Consider the following 25722-nt stretch of genomic DNA (forward strand, 5'->3'; position numbering starts at 1 on the left):
TCATGCCCACATGCTCTGACTCCTATGAACTTCAAGTTATTGAGACTTTCTTGAATGTGTCACTCTTTCATTGAAGTATATACAAGCCTCAGTTTTATAAGAAGAGCTATTTGTTGCCCTTATCTCTGTCACTGACTCCATAGCCCAATGGTAGCAAGTCTCCATCTTCCAATCTACAAACATATAAAATCCAAACCATAGAGTTAGCCATCTATCCATATCTTTAATCAATATCATTAACCCTTTGAGAGAGCCCTCTCAGGCTAAGGAGGCTAAGCCTTAGCTAAAAGATTGGTTTGAAATAGTTACACTGAGATAGTCTGATCAGCAGCCTATCAGGGTCTTATTTTGGTGCGTCTGCCGGGAGTCTGAAGATTATTCATTCCCGAAATCAAGAGACTGAACTTCTGAAGGTAGCAGGAGCTCAGAAATCTTTTTGAGGCTGCAAATCTACCTTGGCGACTCCATTGTTGAAGAATTCGAAATTCATAGATTCATGGTGATTCCACTGGAGTTATGAAGGACCCAGATGCTACCATTCTTATTTCAAGGTATGCATGCATACCTTGAAATAAGAATGGTAGCATCTGGGTCCTTCATAACTCCAGTGGAATCACCATGAATCTATGAATTTCGAATTCTTCAACAATGGAGTCGCCTATCAGGGTCTTATTTTGGTGATAACATTTTGGTGCGTCTGCCGGGAGTCTGAAGATTAATACATACATTTTTTCTACCGCCCAGAATGAGTCTAAAGTGATAGCCTATGTATGTAAGAAAAGGACAACATCACTTGGGATAGTGTGCTCTTGTGGTCCTAGCTTCGCGAAGGTCTACAATCGGTCTTTTCGGACCTTTAACAATCAATTTATCGACTTATGCAAATTAGAAAGTAGTTCTAAATTAGTGTTCGTGCAGATTTTCTTAGGTTATTATTAATACCAGAGAATTCATCAAGGCTTCGCGAAATTACTTAAACATGCATTGCTTACATCATTAACAATTATTCAACATAATCGCGCATCATTCAATCAATATTTCATAAAACACATTTTCATCAACAACATATATCATAAATAGAAATAAACAAGAATACGCAAGAATTCTTTGAAAACTGTCTTTATTGATCTTCAATTCAGGATTACAGACTCAAAACCACCCTGTGCACATAGCTGCAGGGGTCTGCGCACTCAGTTGTGGACTCTACCTAAGCCTCTGTGCACTCAGCTGCAGAGCCTTTCTTCTCCTATCTGACCCACTTCTCTTTGCTATCACGCCTCTTCTATCTACCCATTACTCGTCAATTATGCCTTAGACTCTCTAAGACACACCTATTTATAGCCTTTTTCATATAATGCCATGGTCGATGGACCATGGGTGGATCTCAAAACTGACTCAAACTTTACATAAAACAAGGGGCTAAACCCCTTTGACTCCTAGCCATCTACATGCTTTGCATCCACAAATCACGGAGACTTTACATTAGTTACAAAAATGTATCAAAACTTTGAACATTGCAAACTTTGAAACGGGAACTATAAACTCAAAATGGGAACTGTAGCCAAAAAACCCCAAAAAAATATCAAAAACAATGCTAAAAACGAAAAGTGTTGATGCTGGAATAACACCTTTTTTCTTTGGTAAATTTTCAACATGTTTTAAAAATAGTGGTGAAAACCAATTTTTTGCGCAAAAATTATCCAAAAAACACCCTCAAAACGAAAAGTGTTAATTCTGGGAGAGCACTTTTTTTTTTCAAAAGTAAAATTTCAACATTTCGAAATAATGGCATAAAATATTTTATCATGACCCCGAAAAACATTAAATTTAAAAAAAATAGAAAATTAACCAAAAAAAATACTAAAATTAAGATTAGAATGTTGATTACTTAAAAAAACAAATATAAAAATATATATAAAAGACAAAAATAAAAATAAAAAAATGTTAAAAAAAATTATCTCACAAATCAGAAAAAAATTTGAAAAAATAAAAAATAAAATATATATATATATATATATATATATATATATATATATATAAGTAAGTAAAAACAGAGAAATAAAAAGAAAACATTAGCAAAAACCGAAAAACAAAAAATTAAAAATTAAAAAAATAAAATAAATAAAATAAAATAAAAAATAAAAAATAAAAATAAAATAAAATAAAAAATAAATATAAATTAATTAATTAATTAAATTAAAAACAAACTAGTGTTAAAAAAAATAATGAACAAATTAAAAAACTAGTAAAATTAAAATAAAAATAAAAAAAATCAAATTAAAAAAATAAATAAATAATTAAAAAATGCGTATTTTTTATCAAAAAATGTAATTATTTTTTATTAAACCTACAATTTTTATTTTAAAAATAATAATAATAATAAAAAGAATTTAAACAATCTTTTTTTAATATACATATATATATATATATAGGTATAGGTATATATTAAACAATTATTTTTTTAATTTAAAAATACAAATAATTAAAAAAAATTTATAAAATTTAACTTTTTAATTTAAATTTAACTTTTTTTAATTGTGGCACAAAATTTTAAATTTTAAATTTTAATTTTAATTTTAAAAAACAAATTTTAATTTTTAAATTTATTTTTTTAATAATTTTTTAAATTTTAAATTAAAAATTTAAATTTATTTAAAAAAAATTAAAATATTTTTAATTTTGTTTTTTAAATTATATATATATATATATATAAATTATAATTATTTTTTAATAAAAAAAAAAAGATTGTTTAAAAAAAGATTAATTTTAATTTTTTTTTAAATAAAAAATTTAGGTTTAATAAAAATAATTATTATTTTTTTTTAAATGAAAAATATGCATTTTTTTATTTTATTTAATTTTTTATTTTTTATTTTTTTTTTAATTTGTATTTTTTTTTTTTTTATAATTTGAATTTTTTTTTAAATAAAAAATAAGATTTTTTTTTATAAATTGTAAATGTTTTTTTATTTATTTATTTTTTTAGTTTTTTCATTTGAAAAGACATATATTTTACGCCATTTTCTTTTTTTGGGTTTTTTTTTTATAATTTGATTTTATTTTTGTTTTTTTTTTAATATTAATTTTACTAGTTTTTTTAATATTTTTCGTTAATTTTCTATTTTTTTTTAACTAGTTTTTTTTTTCCTAGTTTTTGCTAACGTTTTTTCTTAATTTCTCTATTTTTACTTACTTATATATATATATATATATAGATATATATAATTTTTTTCCAAATTCTTTTATGGTTTATGAGAAATTTTTTTTAACTTTTTTTATTTTTGTCTTTTTTATATATATTTTTTATATTTGTTTTTTAGAGACAATTATTTCATTTGGATTGAAATTTTAATTAACGATGTATAAATATGTAGAATATCGAAAATGCAAAATATCGACCTTTTTCTTTAAATATGCAAAACAATAAAAACCTCACTACAAAAAAAAAAAAAAAAAAAAAATGTGAAGAAGAAGACCTCTTCCAAAATTATTAAATTTACAAAATAATTATTTACATTTCATACAATAAAAAAATTTAAAGTCAAAAGATAGGTCTTTTAAAAAAAGGGTCTGATGCAGAATAACCACTTTTTAAAATCAGCATGAAAATCACTACCATTCTAAAACGCAATGTACATAAAAATAAAAAATAAAGTGCCAAAAACTATGCTCTAAAAAAAACGTGTATTCTGCATCACCCCTTTTCAAAATCGGATCACTCTTTTGCTATCTCTACAAAATGGGTAACAGTATCAGTTCTTGTTTCAAAGTTTACATTGTTTTTGGTTATCTTAACCCCAAAACTGACCCAGGGGGCCCCATCCCTACATGGAATTAAGGTAGATCCAGCAAAGATACAAGTCATTTTAAACTTAATGCCACCAAAAACACATAAATAAGTTAGAAGTTTCTTGGGATATGTAGGCTATTACAGAAGATTCATTGAAATTTCAACGAAATAGCTTTACCCTTGCTCAAATTACTTGCAAAAGACATTGAGTTTCAATGGGCTACAAATTGTCAAAATGCATTTGAAAAACTGAAAGAAAAATTGTTTATAGCACCCATTCTCAGAGGACCAAATTGGTCATTGCTATTCCACATATCTACTGATGAATCAGACACAACTATAGGAGCATCTCTAGGACAAAAAGAAAATCAGTTTAACTATGCCATTTATTTCATTAGCAAAAACTTGATTCTAACAAAACTAAAATATACAGTAACTAAAAAAGAAATGCTAGTTGTTGTGCATGCAGCCAATATATTTAGGCATTATATAACAAGCTATCAAGTATTTATCCATACATATCATTCAACCATTAAATATTTAATGAACAAAACAATTACCAATGGTAGAATTACTAGATGATTATTACTAATGCAAAAATTCAATATTACTATTCTAGATCGACTAGGAAAAGATAATCAAGTGGTAGATTTTCTGTCAAGACTTAATTCTCTTGATGATCTTATCCCTGTTTCAAAAAAATTTCCTGATGAGCATCTATTTGCTATAACAGCTAAAACCCCATGGTTTGTAAATGTAGAAAATTATTTATCATCTAGAATATCACTATCCCATTTCACTAGCAAGAAGAAAAGAAAAATAATCAGAGGGAGTGGTAGATATACTTGGGTCAATGGTGACCTCTCGTATACTAGTCCTGATCTCTTAATAAGAATATGTGTAAGAGGATGAAATTCTTGATATTCTAAAAGCATGTCATGATGAACCATGTGGTGGCCATTTTGCAGATAAACGAACAACATACAAGGTGTTGAAGCTTGGCTACTGCTAACCAGCAATCTTCAAGGACTCAAAGAGCTATGTCAGAAGATGTGATAGCTGTAAAAGAACTAGAACACATGTAGTATCGGATGAAATGCCATTAAAACCACAATTACTTATAGAACCATTTTAAAAATAGGGTCTAGACTTTGTGGGACCTATTAACCTGCCTTCAAATGGAAAGAAGTTTATCTTAGTATGTATAGACTATGTTACAAAATGGGTAGAAGAAAAAGTAGTGGCACGAGCAAGAGAAGAAACAATCGTTTCTTTCCTCTTTGAAGAAATCTTTGTAAGATTTGGAGTTCCAAGGCAGATTGTTACAGACCAGGGAACATAGTTCACTTCTAAACTTGTCCGAGAACTTATAGAAAAATATAAAATCAAGCATAGAAACTCTGCTTTGTATCATACACAAGCAAATGAACAAGTGGAATCTACTAATAAGGTTCTGGAAAAAAATCATGACAAAGAGAGCGCAAATGAACAGAAAAAATCGGTCAAAAAAATTAAAAGATGCATTATGGGCATACAAAATTACATGGAAAAATACTACTGGATTTAGTCCATATCAACTGGTATATGGTAAAGAAGTTTTGTTACCAATCGAATTTCAAATTCATACATTCAAACTTGCAGTAGAATTGGGATTAGACTTGTCAGAAGCTCAACAACAAAGACTTATGCAGCTGAATGAACTAGACAAGATTAGACAACAAGTAGTTGAGCATACATCACTAGTACAGTAGCAGAGAATCAAATGGCATGATAGATTTATCAAAAACAAATTTTTTCATAAGGGAGACTGGGCACTTATTTTTTACTCCAAGTACAAATATTTCAAAGCTAAGTTCACTACTCATTGGCTTGGGCCATATGAAATAGAAGAAATCTTTGACAATGGAGCAGTCAAGATTAAGACAATTGATGAAGCAACTATTTCATTTCTAGTTAATGGTCATAGGCTCAAAGTTTATAACAAACCTATCAATAAAGAAGACTTTCTGAACAGAGTCTCAGCAGAAAACAATATGGAAGTATTGGAACAACATAGTGATATGCCTTCCCTACTTCCAAAATAAAAATTAAAAAAAAAAAAAGTTAAAAGATAATAAAGGAGTTTGGTTATTAAAATCCAGGATACTGGCACAATACAAACTCGAATTCATATCGGAAAACCAACTTGTTTGGCCAATATGAATTCTCTTTTATGTTTTTCAAATTTCATTTTGCAGAATCAACTTCCAAAATTCAAAGACTTGAGGACAAGTCTCAAGATCAAAAAGGGGGAAGATTCATAATAAACCAACAAACTATGCAACTGGTTTGCAAAAGGGACCTAAGACTTCATAATTAATATTCATCAATAAGGGACCTGAACAAGATCAATGTCATATATTATTGCAGAAGGGACCTAATTACTCATCCTAAATCAACATCAGAGGGACCTAAGAAGAAGCTACAAGCATCTACAATCCAACAAAACCCATTCATTAGAATTCAATTTTAAGTCAAAGTATTGTTACCATTATCACAAGGTCATGTATTGAAAAAAGAGCTAAGGTCGCCATCAACAAAATAAAAGCATTGACAATGAACTATCAAGTCAAAGAAAGGTACTATAAATTTAAAATATTCTTAATGCCTTCGATTTTGAAATTTTTTCTAAGATTGATAACCTAGTTTAAACTTGAATATGCAATACTTCTAGCCATGTATATACCATCTTCTATTATCCTACATTACCCTACATTGTATACATTCATTCATCTCATCATCAATCACATCACTTGCAAATTTGAACCAAACTTTTTGGCCACATCTCCTTTTTGAGAAAAAAATTGGTGCTCCTGGAAAAATTGTCTACACAACAAAGAAGGGTTAGTTTATGTGCCTACAAAACAAGAATAGAGACGGTTAGTATCATTACATATATACTTAATCTTTCAAAAAGAATTTGATTTGAAATGACCCAAGATTATGGTCATTTCAAAACAAATATCAACACATAAGTATATGATGAAAAGGGACAAATATGCAATGATAAAGGCATGAATATGCAACATGCAAACAAGTATGGTGGATATAAGCAAACATAGTGCATGCAATGGAAAAATCATAAGCTAAAGTCCTAATGGTAATGAGTATTAAAAACTCTAATCTACAAACTATGATGCAACATAAAACAAGTGTCGAAGGAGTGTACAAAGAATAGCATGGTCATAAGTAAATGAACCATGATGCATTAACACAAGTGGCAACCAAAATTGAAAAATGAAAGGTTAGCTAGTCAAATCAAGCAGCAAGCAAATGATCAAAAATGTTTTCAAAGGATTGAACATTGTCTGCGTATGATATCCTTCATCATCATAGCTAAACCCAACTCAGAATTGAGGACAATACTGTGTATTCATCCATAGCTCAATAAAGCAAAAAGAACCCTGATTGAAACAGAAATACACAGAGAGAAAAATGCAGAAAGGGAAGGGAATTGTGTGGAAGAGAAGAACCCTGCGTAGAGGAAGAATTGGGTGAAAAATTGCGTGGAATTGCAAGGAGGGATTGGAGGAACTCCATGGAGAAAAGGAGAAGCATTTTTAAAGAAGGAGAGAGCGATCATTTCCTCTGCACTGAGCTAACATTTCTCTCCAACAAATTCTGAAAATCATGTAGTGATCAGGTAAGAGTCAATTCCAGGGCCTCCTCAACAGCTATAAGATTTCAAAAAAGGGGTTTAACTTAAGATTTTGTTCAGATGTGTCATAATGTGAGAGAAACAAGACTCCAGTTATGGATTTGCAAAGCTCTGTCACCTTAGATATACTCTTCCACCTGTAGAACCCATGATTTCTCGAGATGTTGGAGGAGAGTTTAATTAAAACTATATGTTTGCACAAGAAGGACAAAACCATTAACAAGAGATTTCTACAAGTTTTCTACATGTCACTTGTAGTTCAGGTATTAAAACAACGATTTCCTCATGCAATTTTTGTGAAATATTTTGTACATAAAAATGCAGTGAGTGTTCTTTCAAATACACAGTACGTAGTTTTTAAAACAGAGAGGGATTTTCATAAATTTTTATGAGGAACTTTTGCAAAAGAGGAGAGATTTAAATACAATTTTCAAAACAGTGAGAGATTTTTCTTACAGTGGATATTTTTATTTTGAGTCTTTTACATAGTAAGAGTTGTTATTCAGTTTACAAACAAAGAATTTTGTTTGGATACCATTTGTAGTAGAAGACAAGGAAATTGAAGATTTAAAGGCAAAGGAAGTAATCTCATTTTTTTCAAAGCTATAGAGATCTGGTAGGTACATTCACCATGATTTTTATCAAAGAATTGCATGAATAAGAAGGAAAAAATTATATATTTTGCTTGCTATATTCATAATGAGGTTATTTACTAGACAAGGCCATATTAATTGGTACACAGAGAAAATGCAAATGGCAACCAAAATGGAACCTAAAGACTTCAAGATAGAAAATTGGAGTAAGGATATAATGGAGAAATTATACCAAGCAGGGCTAATGGAGTTTCTTAAGAAATTCAATGGTCATAATGATAAAATCACACAGGAGTTCATAAAACATTTTGAACATGGACAAACTAGAGTTGGTGAACTCTCTATACCATTGAATCCAACCTTTCTTTCTCATGAATTAGATCTTCCTTTGATAGGAGAAGAGTATCACAAGGGTTTGCATTTTAAGGAGAAGGGATGGATCTTTTTCCTCGAAAAACCAAGGAAGGGATCCTTTGACAAAAAAAATGGATTCAAAGAGGTTGGCTCAAAGAACCATGGTCAGAATTAGTTTTGATTATCAAAAGCATTTCACTTATATCTCTATCAAATTGCTTCAACATATAAAAGGAGATTGTAAAATCAACTTACCCTATTTTCAAAGAGCTTAACTAAAATGATAGAGAATGTCAAAAACAAAATAGAAGTTAAAGAAGACAATATCTATCATTGTGGGTTAATCAAGATACTTGTTGAGTATCAGGCAAGGAACAAAAGGATACTTTGGAAGGAGTTTTTGGTTGCACATCATTTTGAAGAACAAACAACAGGAAATGAGGAGAATTTTGAACAATTACATGTCACAAGAAGTATTATGAATTCTCCTTTGTATCCTAGGATGAGATTGAAGAAAAAACAAGATGATACTATTATAGAGAAAGAAAAACCATTTTTGTCCATTCCTAGGAGGTCTAGAAGAAAATCACAAGAAGAGCCAAGAAATGAAGGAAAAGATCCAGAAATTGAAATTATTGAAACTAAACCTCCACAAACATCAAAGAAAATTGATGAAATTATACAAAGATTAGAGGAGGAAGCTTGGGAAGAGCCCATAGAGAAAGACTCCCATTTTGAGTATGCTTGGGTAGGAGACACTTCATTTCATCCATATGCCAAAGAGGCAAGGGAAGATTCTAAAAAATTGCATAATGAAGAATATATTAAGAAAATAGTAGAGTTGACAAGTGAGTTGGAAGACAGCAAGATCATGGAAAGACACTTGAAAAAGGAAAACAAAATGTACAAAGAAAACAACAAAAACATAGCCAAGGAGAACAAGAAACTGAGCAAGCAAATTAAAAATCTTGAGACTCAGAATATGCTCATCTCCAAACAAGCCTATAGATGGCTAAAGGAGAAAAAGTTATGGCAGTACAAATATGAGAAACAAAAAGTAAAAACTGCCATCTACAAAGCAGAGGAACATGAGGGTATTGATATTCTCCTTCGAGCTGCACAGGAAGAAGCTACAGGTTTAGGAACAACAGGGGCATCATCACTCAGGAGATCCAAACGGAGAAAGCAAGCATGAGGACATGCTTGAACATCAGCAAGGGGGAGATGTTGGCCCTCAATTTTGGTCATTTTTGCCTATCCTAAATCCATTCATTTACCACCATAATCCATATTATTTCACTTACATATGCTTCATTTTAGTCCTATTTTGCATATTCAGGTAACTAAATTAAGTTTTTCAATTTTTAGAATTTTTTATAAAAATTGGGTTTTAAGAGTAAATTTGGACTACATTAAAAATTCTCGTAATAGCTTTGTTAAATTCATATGTGCAAGACACCTGGGTGATATCTGAGTGCATATTTGGAAAGCTTGGGAACCACGAATGAAGGAATACCTATTGGTTCGATCAAACTGAGCAAACACAGGCCCGATCAACGTTGGTCTAACTTGACCTGTCATTTAGAAATCCTTAGTAAAAGGGGGCAGATTTCTTATTTTGTGGGATTTTCCTAATTTTGTGAACCAAACTTGATGAGTTCAACCTGTATGGATGTATTACGATAGATAAGGCTATTAGAGCCATTATGGAAAAGTTTGTTTATGATTTTCCTATTTAAACATAGTTCATAAACCATTCAAAGTGTGTGTAATTGTTTATTAAGACTATTGGAGAATTTTCAGTTAATTTGAAGAATTAGTTCTATTGTTCTATTGTTGTGAGTGTTTTATCAAGTTAGTTGTAGCTGAATATTTCTTCAGGTGTACAAGACAAGGTTGGAGGGTCCCCATACCAAGCTAAGTACACTTTGGTTAAATTTTGTATAAATTAGCATAGTTTTGATTCAATATTTCTTGTTACAACTTTATGATTCAGTTGCTTAGATGTGCTACAATTTCTTTATGATTTCTAGATGATTTTGGTTTATTATATAATTTTCATATGAAAGGACAACCAAGGATTTGAGTTAAATTATCTTTCTATTAAATTATTGATCATAACTAAAAATCATCCTTTTGCACTTCTTGAATTGTTTCTTGAATTCCAGTTTATGATTTGATGCAATAGTAATGTTGTTGGAGTAGAAATGTAAGGAATGACAACCAGTACCTCCTAATTTAGGAGCCTCTTCTCTTTCTATCTACACATCACAAACTGCTCCTCTTTAGTTTCTCTTCTTGGGGACAGTACTGTGAGGAAGGACAATGAGGACCTCCTGAGTTAGAAGCCTCTTCCTTTGCTTACTGCATCTTGAATCAGAGACTTTTTAGTTTCTTTAAATTTAGAACTTATTTTTAATATGCACTTCCTTTAAACCTTTGAGTCTGCCTTTTGAAATTGATTTTACCTGAAACCCATATATTTTGGAGATGCTTCCAAGTCTACAAACCTAGATTGACAAGTAAAATGCATGTGTTAGTTTACTTAGTAAATTTCCTTGACACCCTTCAAGGAAATGTTCTCCTACAAATAAATCTCACATAAAATAGCATGAAAACCTACAGTCATCATGAAAACATCAGCAACATAAGGCATCTCCTACAAAGACCGACTACTCCATCTAAAATTGGGCATACATGAGCATATAAGCACTTAAATTCCACAATGAAGGACAAATAGAGAAATTTCCTCAACAAGACATAGTGAGAAAAGTATAAAATAGTTGAAACCTGCAAGTAATAGTTGTTGTAGTAAACTTATGAAGGTAAGAAAACCCCTACAAGGCCATCTCCATGCTCAAACACCTTCAAGAACTTCTCCAAAACCCTGATTGATCCATTCACCCATGAAATTGAACCTTCAAAAAGTTCCTTTAGATGTGTTCAAATCAACAAATAGAGGTCACCATTGGATCCGGAATGTCCAAAACCCCTAGGTAGACTCTTCTTGAGCCACAACACACTGAAAACTCACAAATATATGGCTCTACAAGCCCTCCATGTACTTTTTTTGTTATTTGTCCTACAAATCATACTAATAGTCTATCTGTCCTACAAATTCACCATGTTTTCTGCTATGGAAGCGACAATTTCTCCCTCCGACAGTGCAATTTGTTGGTCAATTAAATTTCCTAATAACCCCTGTGTGTGAAAAACCAGGCCACATGGGCCATGTGGCTGCGGGTTGGGCCTTAACGCTGGCCCCCATCGACCTAGCACCATCAGGTTATGGTTTATTGGGTCCACGGGACCGAGGGCCAGGCCAATGGCTTACCCTTCCCACCTAGTCCCCATCATCTATGCATCGGGTCACATGAGTATGACGAGACTAGGGGATGGCCCCCTTCGTAATCACTTTTCTGAGGTTCTATGCGGGTGATATGCCCTTGGTCAGGGGCTAAGGATAAGCCCCCTCTCCATCGCGCCTTTTGTTGATACGCATGTGGTCTCATGGGCAGAACATGACCAGGGAATAGGGTTGGTCCTTGGGCCCCATACCTTCTAGTTGTGGGTCATATGATATGGTTCTGATCAGGGGTCAGGGCTAGCAGCTTAGCCCCTCTTTGCAAATGCAACCTTAATAAAACTTAAATACAAGTTTTGTGTTTTATGGGTTAAGATCCACCCGTAGAGAAATTAGTAGAGAACTTAATTTTTGAACATGAGGTCGGGGGTTTGATTGGCCCGGGCCTCTGGTCAAATACCAAAATTTTGATGCACCCTAGGGGTGCCATTTGGCAGCCTGTGATTGGGCCACATGGCACCTTCATATTGGTCCACTCAATCATTCACGAACCAATAAAAAATGACCTAAAATTGATGAACCAAAATTGGACACTTGGCGACATCTGGTTGATCCATACCTGCACAGTCACCCTGCTGACTCAACTATATGGTCACCTAGTCAGCTGCCCAGTCAACAACCCTGCTCATCTTTTAATTGTTGGGCCAAACGATCAGAATGTGATAACTTGAGCATACTATGTTGGATTGAGGTGAAACAAATGTCGTTGGATTCAGAATGATGAGCCCTTCGACTTGATGTTGGTTTCAAGACTTTCTGGGCACTTCAAATTTTGAGCTAAAATTTGATCACTTGATCACATTGTGTACCAAAAAATACATACACCTACACTCAGCATACAACACAACACATACACCTACACCCGGTGTACAACAAAAGACATACACCTACACCTGGTGTACAACACAATGAATACACATATCATGATACAATGATTACACAATACTTGTATCATAATACCGCATGTGCACAACACAATGTGTACAATGTGTACACAACAACACATGTACAACAGGTACATAACACCACATGTACAACATGTACATAGTGCCACATGTACACAACACCATGTTTACAACATGTACACAACACCACATGTACAACATGTACACAATGTCACATGTACACAACACCACCTGCACAACGTGTACACAACATCACATGTACACAACACCACCTGCACAATGCGTACACAACACCACATGCACACAGCATAACATGTACACAACACCACATAAACATAGTACCGAATATACAACATGTACACGACACCATATGTACACAACACTGCATATACAACATGTACACAACACCAAATATACAACATGTACAGACGACCATATGTACACAACATCACATATATAACATGTACACATTATCATATCTACACAACACCATATGTACAACATCTATGCAACGCCATATGGATACAACACCACATATACAACACGTACGTAGCAGCAGTATTTCACATCCAGAGACCACATTGTCTCTACTAAGAAACCTTGCTTCTAGTGCCTTTCCACTATCCATGCTTGTCCCAACATGCCGCATAGCACACTATTTTCATTCCGTTGATGTATCCTTCAGCATTGCCTGCCATAGCATAAACATAGACATAGTATAAACACATAATATCAACTCATATCCACATGATACTAACCTCATATATCTTTGAGGGCTACTCTTCCCACTTTAATCCTCATAAAACCATGAACCTCTTCATGCCATTCACTTGCATAAGAAATCATTCCTCCACAAGGATGATCTCTAACTACCATGTCAGACAATAACATACATACATACATGTATACATATAAACATTAGCATAAAATAATCATGATCACTGATAACCCTATCAAACAATTGCATTCATACATACATATATACATATATAGACATCAGCATAATCATGATCACAACATAATTACAAGTTATCATAAGGTCAAGATTAAGAGAACTCCCTTTATCTATGCAAAACATGCACAACATTGAGGACAATAGTTCCCAATGTAGCCAACCCATTTGACGCCTGAAATCCATTTGCTTTATCTTTCCTATTACATTTCTCATGACTGTCATGCCACTTTCCATTTACCCCAATGGACCCAACCAATATATCCAACTGGTTGTCATCTTCTTGTCTTCAGCTTCCCAATGGACCCAACCAATATATCCAACTGGTTGTCATCGGGGGTCTTACATTACTTGTTGGGTTTCATTCAGCTCTCCCCGAGCCCCATTAACTTTCCTCTTTCCCCAAGCAATTCCTATGACCCTCAAAACACAAAAGGCAAGAGAAAGAAACAAACAAAAAGAAAAACATGAAAAACCAATAGAAATATTACACCACAAACAAAGTGGCATGGCCATGCACCAAACATTAAAAAAAAACAAAAAAAAATGGTAAATCAAGCACAAGAAAATCACAAAGCACCAAAAGAACAAAACTAGCAACAAACACCATGACTCAGCCCCATGGTTTCCCAATGCTTCCAAGGGAAACCTCAACCTGAGCCATCTTCAATGTTTCATGGCAGTCTCTTTTTCCATGCAATCCACTACATCATACTGCCATAAACACACAATTGTCAGTGCATAAATAGACATAACAATATACTGGTTACCTTACCTTTTTGTTCCAAGCACACTACCTTGTAATTGAACATGTATACATACCACCTCTCAAGGTACTCCAATTCCTTAACAAATCCAGCTATCACTGGAAACCTACTGTTATACCTGTCAAATACATTTTCATGAATATAGCACATATCCACATAATGTTAGACAAAATCAAGGTTAAGAAGATTTCATGTATGCAAAGCACTCATTCATTTGGAATTGTGGTTTCCAAACATAGCCAAAGGAACTATCACCCAATTCCTTTCTTTTACCTTTTTCCTTGTTGCAATTGAGTCTTATTATGTGCTATAACATCACCCAACGGTTAGTTATATAAAAAAATCAACTCTTACCTTGTCATGCTAATACCAAGCATGTTGTCTTGCAACTGTTCACACATGTCAGTCACATGTTCCAAGATCGAGACATCGTATCTATTAATTTAAAATCATCCTTTACCAAGAATAACGACCATGTCATAATAAACTCATAGTCATTAGTCATAATACTACAACTAGCACCCACTTGCAATCAAGTGCATATTAGTTGTCTCAGCACATATTGTGTTAGTACAACTGTCTTAAAACAAGATCGTTCCTTCATGTAATCTTATATACACATACTCATACCATGAAATTAATCAAACATTAAAACAACCTATAAACAAAACCCATTACTATCCATGGTCCACACTAAGGTAGAAAGAGGCAGTTACTATAATAGCCCTATCTCCAAAGCTCTACTAAATTTAACCACACTTTCCAAAACTGGATTCTCATTTCTCATACATTTGTACCTTAAAACATACCACATAATCATGCCACCATTCCACTTCGTAGATTTCATGTCAAGCTTATAAATGGAGTCATGTGAATCGTAGTCCACTACTCTACTCTTCATCCCTGATATTCTATTTCTTGCAAACATACCATGTTAGATAAACCAAATAGATGACATAATAAAACTCATACCTCAATGTCTATCAAGGGAGGCTATCACATCTTCACAAGTCAATGCAAATTAGTACGACAAAATATCACAAATATATTGAATCATAGTTGAATATCATAACCATAACCATCTACACAGGGCAATCCAGATTAGCATGATACATATAACATCAAGATCTTAAATGCAATGACCATAATCATCATGTGTATGACCGCAATGCATATAACAAGTTAACTATCATGCATGACTAACCAATGCACATGCATATGACCACACTGATTAAGTAGGATCTATCATGCATGTAACCAAAACATCAATATAATGACATGCATGTATATAATCATAATGCATATAACAACCATTAACCATCATACCTTTATTCCCAACATTTAAACCTGTATGATGATCTGCTCTACCCCCAAGGTCCATTGCTGCAACCTCATTCTGATAATCAACATCTCCTCCTCCATCTCAACAAACATATCAATATCATAACATACCAACAACATCATGACGACACAAACTGCATAATGGCCACCACTATGCATGTTTTACCTACTATGCATGCATAACCATATATAGTTAGCTCATCTAGTCCAAGTGTTTGAACCTGGAAATTATGATACCACTATGTAACCGCTCCCTCCCACATTTACCCAATTTCACAAGCTCGGCAAGGTAAACATGAGACGAGTGTCACTATGACATGACCTGACCTCCAAGTTCCAATTATGGAAGTGGGGCCTACAAAACGACACACTAACAACTCACATATATCCCTCAGGACACTAGGTCAGCCAGAAGTCAGTCCACAACCTTTGATGACAAAATCCTAAGCTGGAATGGATTTCTCACTGACCTAACCCCCAATTGCACCTACAACAAGGTATGCATGTGGTTATGAGCCTCCAACCACACTCACAAGCCTAGATGTTAGCGGTTGTGACCTAAAATCCTCAATTCAAGGCGTGCGGTCTCGGGATCACCTTTTTAGGCTAGCCTTTAGACCATTGCCCAAAACATCTTGAAACTTTCCAAAAGCATAAGCTACATGACAACAGTGTCAAACATTCAAACTTGAACAAGATCTTGACCTAGATAGGCCTAGTACTTAGCAAACATTTCGTCAAACACATGGTAAACATGTAATCTACAGGTCATGAATGCATATCTTGATCATAAGCTAATAGTATTCACCTGAGAATCAACAAGAAGGCTCTAAACCCTCTCCAGCTAGTTGCAGTAGCACTTGTTAGTCCATGCATTCATCCCATAAATTTTTCAAATAACCCTAGCCATTGATGATTGGGAAAGAGATCCCTGGTAGCAGGATGTTCGTGAATTATTGATCAACATGAAGGATATCTATGGTTGAACCCACACCCCATGGTCTTCAACATAAATTTTCCAAAGTTCGTAAGGAAATTCTCCTTCTCTACTACAAGTGTTGGATTTTTTATGCAATTAGGGTTTTAAGATAGGGGTAAAAGAAACAATTTGTTTAAACTATTTAGAAGAGGGTATATTTCATGCTCAACTAAAAAAATTGCAAGTCCCCTTCTTATCATGCTCAATTAAAAAGAAACATCCATACTTCACCTTATTTTCATTCCCAAACTTCTACCAGAAATTTATACATGATGTACTGTTGAAAAATTGAAAAAAAATTGCAGGGTTTTTGTCAAAAGGTGGAAAGGAAAAATTCAAACTTACCCTCCCTTTGATTTTCCTCCTTGAATTCTAGGTTTTGGGTAAATAAGTTTCTCATAATCGGACTCTTTGTAGATCTCTACAATTTCTTGTAGAACCCGGAAACAATCTTGTAGCACTTTGTGTCAATTGTGTAGCATTTTGTGTAATTCTTGTAGCGATATCCTACAAGTTCTATAGCTCCTCTATAATAGTTTATGAAAGTGATGGCTCAGGTAGCTTGTCCTTCAACAGTGGTGGTGAGCCTCCTTAACTTTAAAATACATTTTTTTATATGCCAAATGAGGCTTGGAGCCCAATTTAAGTGATTGGTGGTCAAGTGGTTAGGCTCAACGTGTTGTATGAGATGGCCCCACCTACCACCCTTGCAGACAAACCCCGACGATAAATAGGCATGGTGGGCCACCCTTCGAAGTCATCACCCCTTTTTTTCTTTTCCTCCACAGGGGTGATGGAAAAAGGAGAAAACTACAGTTAACTATCAAGGTGGATGAGACCATTGATCCATTCTTAGCTTATAAAACCCCTTCTCTCGTGCATTCATAACACTTTTAAAGTGAAGATACAATCAAAAGGAATGGTTAGGAACTTGCATACATGTGCATACCTAAGGGTGCTCATGCTGATGTGTTTTAGATGATGATTTGACCATTTGATGTCTGCATGAGGTTATTGGAACATGGATGACACTGTTTGAGATCCCTCTAAGGTGAAATTTATTGTCTCCATTGATCCATCTATTGGCTTGATTTTTTTATAATGATCATTGCTAATTGAATCTCCATGACTCCGGTGATCAGAAAAAAAAAAAAAAAAAAATGCATCCATGATTAGATGTTGTTGTTATTGGTGATCTATGACATTGTAGCAGTCTACAAGGGATCTTGTAGCTACCAAGGACTAGTGTTGGAACCTCCTGATACACCATAATGCTCAAAAATCTCGGTCTAGTGCTTTATCTATGATCCTGTAGGGTTTATGCGAACTACTACAGGATTGTGTGTCTTCCTATAATAGTCACATAGACCACTTTGGATTACAATTTTCATTGGGTGTTTCTTTTCAAAAAACACGATAATTAATGGGAAGGTTGGTAATGGAAGATAGGGAATTTTTCTGTGATGGGAATGGATGGAAAGGAGGTGAAGGATTAGGGTTTTGAGGCATGGTGAGTGTAGTATTGGTGGGAAAGGTGAAAAATAATAAAAGTGATGGAGGATTAGACTCTCATGAGTCCCCTCCCTTGGTATGAAGTGAACAAATTTCAATTCTTCATCCTTTCATGTTGATAGTATCCTGTAGCAGTATAAGATCAATCCTATAACAATATAGGGCTTTGACATAATCATGTGAGAGAGGCCCTGAATTGATGTAGAAATTTTGAGAAATATTAATGAATGGATGGAGTGGACACAAAGAGATGAATGGAAGTGTTTGAAGGTGAATTTGATGCTTCTTCTATGACTATTTTGTCCTTTCATTGACTGTCACTAGAACCTTGTTGTACCCGCAGAAATGTTAAAATGAAAAATGTAAGGGCTCCTTTTCACTTTCCTTTTATTATTGTTTTTTCCTTTTCTTCTCTATTTTTTAATTTTATTTTTTGAGACATGTATGCTACCTCAAAGGAGATTTTCAACTTATAATAATGCCCCGGATGCCTCAAAGGAGGTTTTCACCAGAGGATATTTTTATTCCCATTTTTAACTTTTTTTGTTTTTTCAAACTCTTTGGTTGTCTCATGGAGTTTTTCATCCCAAGAGCTTGCCTCAAGTGCCTCATGGAGGTTTTCACCTAGGGATTTTTATTCCTTTTTCTCTCTTTTTTTTTTCTTTTTTTTCCCTTCCTTCTCTTCTCATCAAGGGTTGAATGGATTTGGAGCTTTCAGGCTTCGAAACACATTTAGGTCTCTATGTATTGAACTGGTAAATTCCTCCTTTGACAAAGGTTTCTTGTAGATTTTAAATTTGTAACCATTAAACAAAAATGGGATCTTCTCCTCATCAATTGTTCATACCTAAACATATCCATTTCCATGGAACTTTTCCACAAGGTATGGACCCAATCATATTTTCATGAATTTCCCTTTGAAGTCCTTGCATCTAGAGTCATATAGGAGGGCCCAATCAACTTCCTGAAGGTCTTCTCCCTGATATTCTTTTCATTCCAAACCTTTCTCTACAATTTCACCACTTTATTATGCATAATATCTTGCATCCTAAATTCATCAAGGTCATTTAGTTTCTATAGCCTCTCCTCCTAACCTCTTGTGATGTCAAGATCAAGTTGTGCTGCCATTTTCAAGGTGTTATTTTCAAATTCAATGGAAAACAGTTCTTTCTTACCATAAATTAGCTCAAAGAGGTCAAATCTAATGGTGTTCTTCCATGAAGTATTGTAGGCCCAAGTGGCATCCACAAGCCTAGATGCCCAATCTTTCTTATTATTTCCAACAACATTGGTTAAGATGCCTTCCAATGCTTTGTTGATCACTTCCACTTTCCCATTTTCTTGAGGGTGATATGGGGTGGAATTCCAATTCTTGATGTGATGTTGCTTCATTGTTCCCTCTATATGTTTTCCCTTAGGAACTCTGCCACCTTTTGTTTTGTTGTTGCTTTAAATGCACTTACTTCAACCCACTTTGTTAGATAATCTATACATAAAATAATATACCTATTTTGTCTAGATGGTGGGTCAATGGGTCTAATGAAATCCATACCCCATTTCTCAAATAGCTCAAGAGCCACTTGAGGTTATAATGGAATTTCATCCTTTTTTGAGGGCTTACCCATCCTTTGACACTCATCACATTGAGAATTGTACCTCTCAGAATCTTGATGTAGGGTAGGACAATAGTATCCTATGCAGAGATTATTGAAGGTTGTCCTCTTGGCAGAAAAATGGCCCCACAGGGTCTATCATGGCATTCTGAGAGGATATCAAATACTAATTAATCTTCCCTTATACACCTCCTCAAAATATAATCTGGTCCCAAATTGAAAAGGTTTCCCCCAATCCAAGTGTAAGGGGCACTTTTCTTGGAATTTTTTCTCTTTTCCTTAGAGGATAACTTGGGAGGAAATTGTCAAGGAACCAAGAATTTTACTATGTCAGAAAAACAGGGTGAAAACAATGAAATGGTGAAGATTTTCTCATTTGGGAGCCAATCATCTATAATTTCTTCATTCCATGCGTGTAGGGTTAGTCTAGATAAGAAATAGACAACCACATTCTCTTTCCCTAGCTTTTCAAAAATGGTTAGATCAAACTGTGGTAATAGAAATTTACTATGTCAGAAAACTAGGGTGAAAATAGTGAAATGGTGAAGATGTTCTCATTTGGGAGCCAATCATCTATAATTTCTTCATTCCATGCGTGCAGGGTTATTCTAGATAAGAAATAGACAACCACATTCTCTTTCCCTAGCTTTTCAAAAATGGTTAGATCAAACTGTTGTAATAGAAATAACCATATAATAATCCTAGCATTGACATCAAGTTTTTTCATTAAATACTTAATGGTTGCATGATCAATGTGCACAAAAAATTGGTACCCTATAATTTAATGCCTAAACTTATTCAAGGAATGTACAATAGACAAAAGCACTTTTTCAGTGACATTATAGTTGAGTTCAATCTTGTACAAATTCTTACTGATGAAATAGACAACATAAGGTATCTTACATTCCAATTGTCTTAAGGCTACACCTACAACTTTTTCATATGCATTTATGTGAATATGAAAAGGCAAGGCCCAATTTGGGCCCCTAAGAACTGGTGCAATTTTCAACTTCTCCTTGAGCTCTTCAAATGCTTCTTGACATTGTTTTATCCAACAAAAATCTAAATCTTTTGTTAGCAAACCAAACAAAGGTGAGTCCATTTTACTAAAATGCTTGATAAATTTCCTATAATATCCATCTAGTTTGAGGAAGATCCTAACATCTCTTTGTTTCTTAGGAACATGGACCCTTCGGATAATGACAATATTTTTAGGTTCAACTTGAATCCCTCCCTTAAAGAGGAAGTGACCTAGAACAATCCCTGCACTCATAGAAAATTCATATTTTTCTAGAATTAAAGAGAGATTCATTTCAATGCATCTTTTCATAACTTTACACAAGTTAGAGAGGGCTTCCTAGAATTCATCTCCATAAGAAGTAAAGTCATCCATCAAAATTTCAATAGATTCATGAACAAGATCAACGAAAATACTCAATACTTCCCTCTGGTAGGTAGAAGGGGCATTATACAAGCCAAAGGGAAGGAACCTATAGAAAAAGGTCCCCCATGGACATGTGAAGGTGGTCTTATCCTTGTCTTCAAGACTGACTTGGATCTGATTATACCCACTGAAACCATCTAGAAATGAAAATAACTTTTTCCCTGCAAGACCATCCAAAACTTGATCAATAAAAGGTAAGGGAAAATGATATTTCTTGGTAGCCTTGTTAATTTCCTTGTATTCAACAAAAACTCTCTATTTCCAATTCTTCTGGGGCACAAGAATAAAAGGGGATACCCATTTACTATTTGAAATAGGATAAATGAATCCTACATCTAACAATTTCAAAAATTCTTCTTTTACTATGTCTTTAAGGGAAAGGTTCATCCTTCTCTTGGGTTGGTGCATAGGTTTTTGGCCCTCTTTGATGTATATGTGATGTTTACATACTGGAGGATGTACCCCTTTCATCTCTTTGTAATCCCAAGAAAAGGCATCAAGTTGTTGCCTTAAGACAATGAGCAATTGTTCCTCTTGTTCTGCTGAAAAGGAAGGATTGATTTTTAGGATTCTAGATGGTCTTATTTCCACAATTTTGACACAGTCTTAATCAAAACCAACAGTGAGTAATTATTCCCATGGAAATGGCACAAAAATTGACGAGTCTCGGTATTACAACAACAACAATGTTGCAACTACCAAGGCTACCAACTTTAATTTATCAATATAGAGTTCATACAAACTTAAGAGGTGACAATGTTATTGCAGAGTAAGCATGATTTCTACTTAGGATGCTTTGAAGCAATGGATTAAAATAAAGTGTGCAGAGACCATTTTCTAAAATTCCAAGAAAGGAAATTATTAAAATTAACTTTTTAGGAAAATTTAAATTGAAACTTTACTTCTATTGCATCAAGGAAACAATAATATATTTGCAAGTAAAAAAATGTTGAAATATAAAACCATAACTCTATTTTTCATAAATTAAATGGCATGAATGTAAACCTAAACTAGTTGCATGAAATGAAATACAAGAGAGAAAAACTATGTTATTTAATCCATATTAAACTCTAATATATCTGCAAAAACCATTAAATTCTCAAAAGGAATCAATGCGAACTATTTTTACGCTATCTAACTGATGATCAAAACTGTATACCCTAATTGTAGATTTAAAGATATAATGTTGAAAGGATGTTGCACAAAGGGTATTTGGTCTCTTCAATTTGATTCCAATGCTTGGGGTAGGTCGTAAGGTGATGGAGATTGAAAAATAGGCATAAGAGTACATTTTGGCTGAGTTATGAACAATTCTGTGAAGTGTTACAGGATGTTACAGGATTTCATCTGAGAGTCATCTAAGGGCTCAAAAAATATTATGAAGGTGGGAGAAGATAGTACAAGGACCTTTCCAAGCTTATACCTACTCAATATCCCACCGTGCACAAGGGGGAAAGAAAACTAACGGTCTCCCTACAACTATGTAATGTAATTTTTTTGTGCGCATACAGTTTGGAGGAACTAATGGGAATGGAAAAAAGGACATTGAGGGATATTGTGTGGTTGATGGAAAATGATGTTATTTTATCTTATGAACCAATAAATCTTTCTTTCACACAAAGTGATTATTCAACTTGTAAAAATAACTCGAAATTTGCAACTGCTAATGAAATTAGACTAAGATCAATAGACACAAATTTCTTCTACTCAATCTACGGAAAGGAAAACATATAATACAAACACATACAATAATTCAATCATAATGAACACAATATTTTTACTTCAGGAAAAATATTCATCCATTTGTATTATATCATATGAGAAAATTTATCTATTACTATGACAACTTCAATCCTTGAAGCTCAACCTGCACTACAATATTGATCTCCTGCTCTTGAGTCTGCTCTTGAAATAATTTGCCATATCTAGGCTTCTTGCTCCTCTTATTTCCTTGTGCAATTATTGAGGAAATTAGCTCTTATTTTCTTGCACAATTCCCAGGATAAAAAAATCACTTACTACATGCAAACATTGTAGACTCACTAGTATACAATAATGATTACATTGATGCCTTTTTTCTCCACTCAAATAGGAAATTCGAATTCCATGAATGAATAAGGTTATTTTTAGTAAATTGACCAGTTAACTAAGATATCAGTGAGTTAACAACAATTTCAACTACTCAACTGAACTCCTACTGACTCTATTCATGACTAGAGCTCAGATAATTGAGTTTCACGAACTATAACTCCACTAGATTTCTAGATCTTAGCAATAAACTCATTCAAAACTCTACTTATTACCCATAAACTTGAATTGAATGACTTAACTAAGTGACTTGGCCATTTTATTCCCGTTAACTACAACTCAAGTCATCCTGTTGATGTGGAAATTTGAATTTCTCCATTTGACTAAGGCACATGTCAAATCAAGCCTTTTATTGCTATAATTTAACACTCCCTCTTAGCAAGAAAATAGTTTTAAACCATCCTATCCTGCTCCTATGGAAATCAAACTTGGCTCTTGGCAAAGCCTTTGGCAAAATATCTACATCCTGCTCCTTTGTGGGAATGTACTACAACATGATAACCCTCCTCTATACACAATCTCTCATGTGATGGAACTTGATGTCTATATGTTTGGACATACCATGGAACACTGGATTTTTAGAGAGTTAGATACAATTTTGATTGTTACAGTGGATCAAAGTAGTGCATTATACCCATATCCTTCATTTCAAACTATCTTGCAAGGTCATCCTTGCAATACTGGATCAACCTCTCATCTCCTGTTAGTATCAAATCTTCTACATATAGGACTAAGGTGAGTAGACTACCATCTACCTAAATGTAGTATAGATTCACATTTGCTTCACTCTTAGTGAAGCCCAATCAACTGAGATAGGAATCCATGTGAGTGTACCAAGCATGAGGTTCCTTCTCTAGACCATACAGGGCTCTCCTAAGTCTACACACGTGTCTCCTTGTTAAATGTCTCAAATCCCTTATGCTTCTCAATGTATATCTCTTCCTCAACCACTCTATTGAGGAAGGTATTATTAACATCCATTTGGTGGATTACCCAAACTGTGTTGCCAATACAATTATGGTATTGATAGTGAGTATATTGGCACAAGGGAAAAATTGTCCACATAATCAACTCCCTCCACCTATGAGAATCCTTTTTCCAGAAATTTGACCTTGTACTTCTTAACACTGCCATTAGTTGAATGTGTTCACCTTGTGCACCCACTCAGAGGCAATAACATATTTTCCCTTAGGTCTAGTTACAACCTCCCAAGCATCATTCTTCCTGATGGAGTCATACTCCTCCACCATGGCATCTACCCACACCTGCTGGGAAACTTCCTCTTCAAATGAAGAAGGCTCAAAATCAATCAGTTTTGTCATGAGTGACATATATCCAATATATCTATCTAGTGATTTCCTCTTTCTACACAAGGAGCTAGGAGATCCAACCTACTCCTGAGCTTCCCGCACCAACCTATCTACCTCCCTCATTCTCTTCCTCCCTTCCCTCGAAGGATTTGTGTGAGTGAGTGCCTCTGCTTGCCTTGCTTTCTACTCCTCCACAACATCTTGTGGATCTTGTTGGGGCTCCTCCTTTGGAGCTAGAAGCTCCTCCTCTAGTGGAATTCTCAACTCTCACTACGAAGAGCTTCTCATGGTCTGCTCCTCGTAAAATTTGATCTCTCTCCTCATCACAGTCATCCTGAGTGAAGGAATATACACCTAGTAAATACGAGGTGTCTTTGTGTATCCTACAAATATCCCCCTCTCTACAGTAGGCTCCAAATTTTTCCTGCTATCTTTGTAGACATGACAATGGACCATGGATCTAAAAATTTGAAAGTGGGAGACATATAGATTCCTGCCAGAGAAAACCTCTTCATGTGTGATCATTCCAAGAATTTTGTGAGGGCTCCTATTCTGAAAATAAACAGTTGTATTACATGCTTCTTCCCATGGGTATAGTGGCAGTCCTTGACCATGCAACATTTCTCTTGCAACCCATACAATGCTTCTATTTTTCCTCTCAACCACCCCATTTTTTTGTGGGTTGTGAGATGTAGTCAACTCCCTTCTAATACCCTCGTTGGCACATAATTATTTGAAGGAATTAGACACACACCCTCCTCCATTATCACTTCTTAGGGAATTAATTTTTTGTCCAGTATCATTTTCAACTAAGGCTTTGAATTCAACAAACTTTGAATAAACCTCACTTTCTTCTTCATAAAATAGATCCTACATTTGTGGGAAAAATCATCTACAAATATCACATAATACCTGTTCTTTGCAACTGATATTGTAGAAAATTGTCCACACACATCTTAGTGAACTTGCTCCAAGATGGCTCTAGCTTCTCTATCTCACCCCTGGAAGGAGGA

Source organism: Pinus tabuliformis, chromosome 6, assembly GCF_031772625.1.
Source record: "Pinus tabuliformis cultivar Carrire ecotype Pingquan chromosome 6, CPIR1, whole genome shotgun sequence".
NCBI lineage: Eukaryota > Viridiplantae > Streptophyta > Pinopsida > Pinales > Pinaceae > Pinus > Pinus tabuliformis.